This window comes from Littorina saxatilis, linkage group LG3 (assembly GCF_037325665.1).
Source record: "Littorina saxatilis isolate snail1 linkage group LG3, US_GU_Lsax_2.0, whole genome shotgun sequence".
NCBI lineage: Eukaryota > Metazoa > Mollusca > Gastropoda > Littorinimorpha > Littorinidae > Littorina > Littorina saxatilis.
Window position 1 is genome coordinate 3,690,201 of NC_090247.1, and position 7,500 is coordinate 3,697,700.

Sequence of the window (7,500 nt, forward strand, 5' to 3'; positions counted from 1 at the left end):
AGTTAAGACCACATCTGAACTGAGGATTTAGTCTCTCCATAATATTATCAAACACCCCCCGCGGGTTAGGGGGAGTCCCATATTGGTTGGGACGAGAAAGAATTTACCCGATACTCCCCAGCATGTCGTAAGAGGCGACTAACGGATTCTGTTTTTCCTTTTACCCTTGTTAAGTGTTTCTTGTATAGAATATAGTCAATTTTTGTAAAGATTTTAGTCAAGCAGTATGTAAGAAATGTTAAGTCCTTTGTACTGGAAACTTGCATTCTCCCAGTAAGGTAATATATTGTACTACGTTGCAAGCCCCTGGAGCAAATTTTTGATTAGTGCTTTTGTGAACAAGAAACAATTGACAAGTGGCGTTATCCCATCTCCCCCCTTTCCCCGTCGCGATATAACCTTCGTGGTTGACAACGACGTTAAACACCAAATAAACAACATAATCAAACGCTGAAGAAGATTTCAGAATGAACTTCGTTAGATAAATTATGGTTATGATCGCCACATTTTAGGTCCCCCCTCCCCCCCTTTTCAGACTTCCCCGCTTTTAAGACCTTACGTTTTTGGATTTTCTGTTCACAACCCGTTGTACATTGACCTACATATTAAGCAGATTTCCTCCTTTATAAGACCTGCTTTTTTTTTTATTCTTGGAGGCCTGAAAAGGGGGTTTGGAGGGGGGCCCACTGTATTTTGTTTGTTCGAAATTCAGAATTCAAATAATTCTTCATCAACGAGTGATTACTGCCTCACCATAGCAGTTAGGTTAATCTTACTAACTCTTACTTTTATTAATGTGCCGTGATGCACAGACGTTGAGCAGTTTTCAGATGTTTATGAATCTAGGGCTTTCAAACTTTACTGACATGTTGGACTCGATGACATCCAAACATGAAGTTCAGTTACCCCTTTTCAACTTTGAAGGTCACATTGTGGGCGAATGTTTAGCAAAAAATTGGAACATGGTATTCATGACTGTTCTCACTCACAAGGGAAGTAATTTAGTTATTTAGTAATTTACTGATTTTCATTTTGTTTAGCCTTCCTTCACCCATTTAAATCATTCATAAATGTTCATACCCAAGGGAAGTAATTCACATATATATATCTATGGCCAATGTTTTCACAGGGCATCTGCCCCCTCCCCCTCCTCCACACACACTCACATGGGCTAAAACTGACATGGCTTTTATGGGTATGACCCTCTCACTCACAAGGGAAGTAATTTACTGATAGTGTGTTTTCATTTCGTGTGGCCTTCACCGATTTAAATAATTTATTTTAGCTTATCCAATTATAGTGTGGATGAACACTGTCTCCACTCAAAATAGTCCTTTGCTATTGTACATTGTGAATCAGCATTTTTGTTTTTGTTCTGTTTGAATAAAGTGCAATACTTTTACAACCAAAGTGTTAAAGTTAAAGATGTTTACATAATGTGTGAAGGATGATGCATTTGAAAACTAATATTGTTAAATGTAAATTGACCTGTGACAAGTCAGCAAAGTGCAATATCCAAGCATGAAACCCGCACACAATTACCAAACAACATGCTTTCTTTTCCACAAAATTCCATCCAGATGAAAACAATTATGTGAACGTCATAACATGGTGTTTTTTTTACATCAATAATCAAGCCAAACACCAACTAACATGGTGTTAATAGGCATTTGAGCAAGCTTTAACACCAACATAACATGGAGTTAATAGGCATTTGAGCAATCTTTAACACCAACATAACATGGGGTTTTGCATGTTAAACCAGCAATAACATGATGTTAATCACGTTACAAGCAAGCTGTAACACCACCAAAACAAGCAGTTTTGCAAGTTAAGTCTACGATAACATGATGTTACTTGGCGTTAAACCAAAGCTTTAATGCCATCAAAACTTGGCATTTGTGCATGTTACAGACATGCTGTAACATGGTTTAACATGATGTTTTGACTGTCGCAAAACGCGCTGAAATTCCAGGCAATTTCGCAGCGATAACTTCAACAAAATCCAATCAAAATCTGGGGTTGTCGTGAACACCAAAATCTAATAAACCCATTGAAACTTGAAGTTTTGTTGGGATTTTGAGTAGTTTTGTAAGATACTGTCACAAGCGCCTGTTGTATGTAGGAAAGACCGATTGCAAGCACCTGTGTTGGTGTTTGGGCTTTACTGCCTGTGTGTGCGCTATATGGTTTTTCTCGTGTTTTTCGTGGTTTACGTTGTAAATGTTGTGAACTGTCTTCATTTGATATATGAATTTAGAAACTGGGGAATAATACTTCATTCGGTGAAGGCTTGCGTTCCAAGCAGCGAATCCAGCTACAGCAGCTGTAGGTTCGGTTTCAGAGACCGGACTGGGGAAGGGCATAATGATTTGTCTTGTACATGCGGCCGAGATGCGGTGAGTCTTTATTTGTAATTACACCCCCGGTATAGGGGTGTGTATAGGTTTCACTCGATGTGTTTGTTTGTTTGTTTGTGTGTTTGTTTGTGTTCGCAAGTAGATCTCAAGAATGAACGGACCGATCGTCACCAAACTTGGTGAACAGGTTCTATACATTCCTGAGACGGTCCTTACACAAATTGGGATCAGTCAAACACACGGTTAGGGAGTTATTGGTGGATTTTGGTTTTTTGGGGGGATCAACTACGGCATAACTCTTCCTTATCTTCTCCATGTTTTCAGCGTTCACCTCCCTTCCTTCGTATGGTGCACTATAGTATCTTCGGATATTCCCGGCGTTCTGTTACTATTTTTAGAAGGTCACCGCAGTGTCCAGAACGTAAATTGAACCCGTAAATTATCCTCACTGTAAAAGTGCAAAGGTCGAATCAATTTATAGCCACGCGAAAAATACACTCTCATCTATCTCTATATATTTATACAATAGATATAGATATATATATATATATACGGCTTCTCTGTGTGTGTGTGTTTGAGTGTGTCTGTAGAAAACACCTGTGTATTGCACAGTTCTGTTTGTGATGTGGTACCTAGGGCGTCGTCGACAAGTATGGGACTCGACATGATATGATCAGGAATGGCATTATGGCCCCTGAATCATGTTCGTGCTGTTCCCATTCCACGAGTCTGCTGGGCACATGGTTCGAAGCCGGCGTACAGTGCGCCACTCAAGCCGGGTATTCGGCTCTACTTGCTACCCGGCGAAGCGGCAGATACACCCCGGACAAAATCTGGTCGATGAGATATTTCAATACCTGCTCTCAGCGCGCAGCGCAAACCGATTTTTTTTTTTCGGGATCTTTTGTTTTCTGTATGCGGTCAGTAGGTGTTACAGAAAGAGTTATATTGATTTGTCTTTTTCTCCGCCTGTCTCTTTGTCCACTCAATCAACTTATTTTAACCACACTTGTTAGCAGTGCCTTCTCAGTTGGTGGCAGTGAGAATGGTAAGGACGGGGGTGTTTTTCCTACCTCGGAGGAATTTCTTGTATATGTATCGGAGTTATAGGAAATAACTTCAGGGACATGTAGTTTGTTACTTTGGTATATATATATATGCATACGTCCGAGTCGACCGGCTGTTTGTTTGTTTGTTGTTTGTTTGCTTGTCTGCAAGTGCAGTATAATGGGTTTCTACTATTGTATACTTGTTGTACTTTGCCTACGATAATTATGATTATATCTAAGAAATATTGTTAAATTGTGTTGTTAAAATTTGATGCTAGTAGCTAGTTTGAACATTAATTTGAATATGTTTAAATGGTTGCCAGCATGAGTGATTTGGGTATAATTATTATGAGTGTGTGAATCTGTATTGCCATTGTCCATATAATCCTGCTTTGGAGTTATTGGCATAAGACGGGCCGGGTAAAGGGTAGCGTGATATTGACTATGAAACTAACTCCACACATATTTCAGGTCGCCCTGTTGTTAACCTGAAGACTGAAACAACCAAGTTCTGGTGTCAACTTTAACCGGAAGATGACATTTAACTCACATCTACATCTTCATCTACGTCTGCGCAGTCTTCTGCTTCACCTTTAACTCAGTGTCGTCCTACTACCGTCATTCTATCGTCTACGTCTACATCGTCGGGATTTCTATCTACTGCTGGACTCAGTTGGTTATTTGAGTATTACCCGTATTACCTAGCTCGATAAATAAGCCATTTACTCCAGCAGGTCATTAACTTAAACGTGTGTGTGTGTGTGCGTGTGTGTGTGATAAATATGTTTATAAGTGAACAATAATATTTCCTTTTATACTACAATTTGTGTTTGTGGAACTTTATTATGTAAGATTCTTATTGAGTCAGTGGTTGACTGGCTGCGCATGTGTGTGATGCACGTGTGTGTGTGTGACAGATACAAAACGCCACTTTTCGCCCAGTGAAAGGTAGCATCCTTTTACCATCTGGGTTCTTACAACACAAAAGGTTTTGTTAACATTTGTTTAAAACTTAATTAACAAAACTATTGTAAAACCTTTATTTGCGTCACCAGCCAAAATCTCTCACAAAGAGCAGAACAGAGTTTTCAATATGAGAACATGGCCTTTTGTTTCCTGACATTTTATACGGCGGAGTGAAATCTTGCCTCATAAAAGAGCACTTGTTTCTCGTTCAGACCGTGGGACTGTTCTGACTGTTATGCCCTACAGCTATCCACTGACAATATAGTCATCCAGTAGATACCTTGATTTAAACAGTGTTTATTCAACAATTCATAGATAATTCAACATAATACATGATGAGGATTAACAACAAGCTCAAGCTTATGGTGGTGGATACCCCTACACTGCAACATACAAGGCAACGAAGAGGCGGACCGGCTGACACAGGTGGAAGCAAATTGACACAAGAGGGCCATGAAGTCAGCTACGAAGAGGCAAAAACAATGGTCACAGAAAGACAAAATCAAAATCTGGCGTTGTCGTGAACACCAAAATCTAATAAACCCATTGAAACTTGAAGTTTTGTTGGGATTTTGAGTAGTTTTGTAAGATACAAAACGCCACTTTTCGCCCAGTGGTTGTGTCGAGCTATATATTGTGTATGAGTTATTGCCTTGAGACAATCTACTTCCTGATAAAAGGCACCTTGCTCACTTGAAAGATGATATCAACAGATTTATTTTTCCCGAGAACGTTTCGAGTTACATAGCAATTATTACACAGCTGCAAACCGTTCATATGTCAAAGGTTCATGTGTAAAGAGGAAGAGTCATTTCAATGTTTTCCACCGTAAAAGATCGTTCAACGTAAATCTCTCTCTCTCACACACACACACACACACACACACAGACACACAGACACACAGACACACACAGACACACATACAGACACACACAGACACACACACAGACACACAGACACACACAGACACACACACACACACACACACAGACACACACACACAGACACACACACACAGACACACACACACAGACACACACACACACACACACACACAGACACACACACACACACACACACACAGACAGACACACACACACACACACACACACACACACCGACACACACACACACACACACCAAAAACAACTCAGATATCTAAAATCAATGTCCACCTCCCAGCAACTTTCAGATGGTGACTGGAATGTTTGTTGTGCGACTTATACCGGGTATATTTGAACGTTTTCATATCAGCAGAGCTGCGCATATTATTGTACCACGTCCGATTAGACTGCCTGCTTAAAGGCACAGTAAGCCTCCCGTAAACCATCACATATACTGTCAGGCTTTTACACACAGTACAAACACCCTTCCATTTATAAGGACTGGGTGGCCGAGTGGTACGCACTTGCGCTCGAAAGCGAGAGGTTGCGAGTTCGACCCTGGGTCAGGGCGTTAGCAATTTTCTCCCCCCTTTCCTAACCTAGGTGGTGGGTTCAAGTGCTAGTCTTTCGGATGAGACGATAAACCGAGGTCCCTTCGTGTACACTACATTGGGGTATGCACGTTAAAGATCCCACGATTGACAAAAGGGTCTTTCCTGGCAAAATTGTATAGGCGTAGATAAAAATGTCCACCAAAATACCCGTGTGACCTGGAATAATAGGCCGTGAAAGGTGGATGCAGCGCCTAAAGGCAGTCGATCTACTGGCCGATGTGAATGCGTGATGTATTGTGTAAAAAATTCCATCTCACACGGCATTAATAGGTAACATGCGCCTTGAGTCGCCTTGTGTGGTGAGATACGTGCGCGATATAAATCCTCGTAAATAAAATAAATAAATAAATTGTTACTCCACAGTTGACGGAATGTATAATCATTGGAAAACTAAACACTGAAACAAGTCCCTTTCTCTTTGAGGACATATGTGACCCTCCACCACGGAATGAGTCGCTTGTCACCTTTGCATGATTTTCATATTTTCACATTGTCATAAAGAGTTTTTTTTATGTTCTATCCAGTGGTGAAACCCGTTTTAGAAAAGAGCAAAAACTGTTTGAGTTATAAGCCTGTGACTAAGGTGACCCACACACTGTTACCAGACACTCCCCGGACTTATATTAAGCCTAGCGCAGAACCGCACAAGGTGACATGCGACTCATTTCGTGGTGGAGGGTCACATATCAGAGACTTGTAAGAAGCAAAATAATAAAGTCATTATTGCTCCATTTTTTTCTAGAGGCAAGCAAGAGAGACCAGTAAAGAAAGCAATTACTATTTCATTTTACGGATCTATCAAATCAAAACTAAGAACTGAAAAATCTCCCTTTCTCTCTGAGCACTCGAAAGGGACTTGTAAGCCTAGCCTAAGAAGCAAAATAAAAAAGCAATTATTGCCCCGTTAATACGGAATGTGTGGTATAATCAAATCAAACTGAAAACTGAACAATATTTTTGTTTTGTTTTTTGTTTTGCTTGTGCACTCGATAAACGTTCTCTTGCGTAGAAAAACCTTGAGGAAAATTAAACGCAACATGACACCGTTCCCCGTAACGGATCCATATTTTCTCATCTGATATTAAACTTTCACAATGCAACACAATGCTTCCTTCTTCCTTATTCCAGCGGTTATTCCAGCCGTTATCGTGTAATGTTTACACTTGACATTATATTCCCTTGCACAGGTTATCCAACATTCGCATTGAAGGTGTCGTACGTTAGATATAGGCTTACAACCGAGGATGTATCAATCAATCAATCAATCAATCAATATGAGGCTTATATCGAGCGTATTCCGTGGGTACAGTTCTAAGCGCAGGGATTTTTTTTATATATTTTTTTATGCAATTTATATTGCGCACATATTCAAGGCGCAGGGATTTATTTATGCCGTGTGAGATGGAATTTTGTTTACACAATACATCACGCATTCTCATCGGCCAGCAGATCGCAGCCATTTCGGCGCATATCCTACTTTTCACGGCCTATTATTCCAAGTCACACGGGTATTTTGGTGGACATTTTTATCTATGCCTATACAATTTTGCCAGGAAAGACCCTTTTGTCAATCGTGGGATCTTTTAACGTGCACACCCCAATGTAGTGTACACGAAGGGACCTCGGT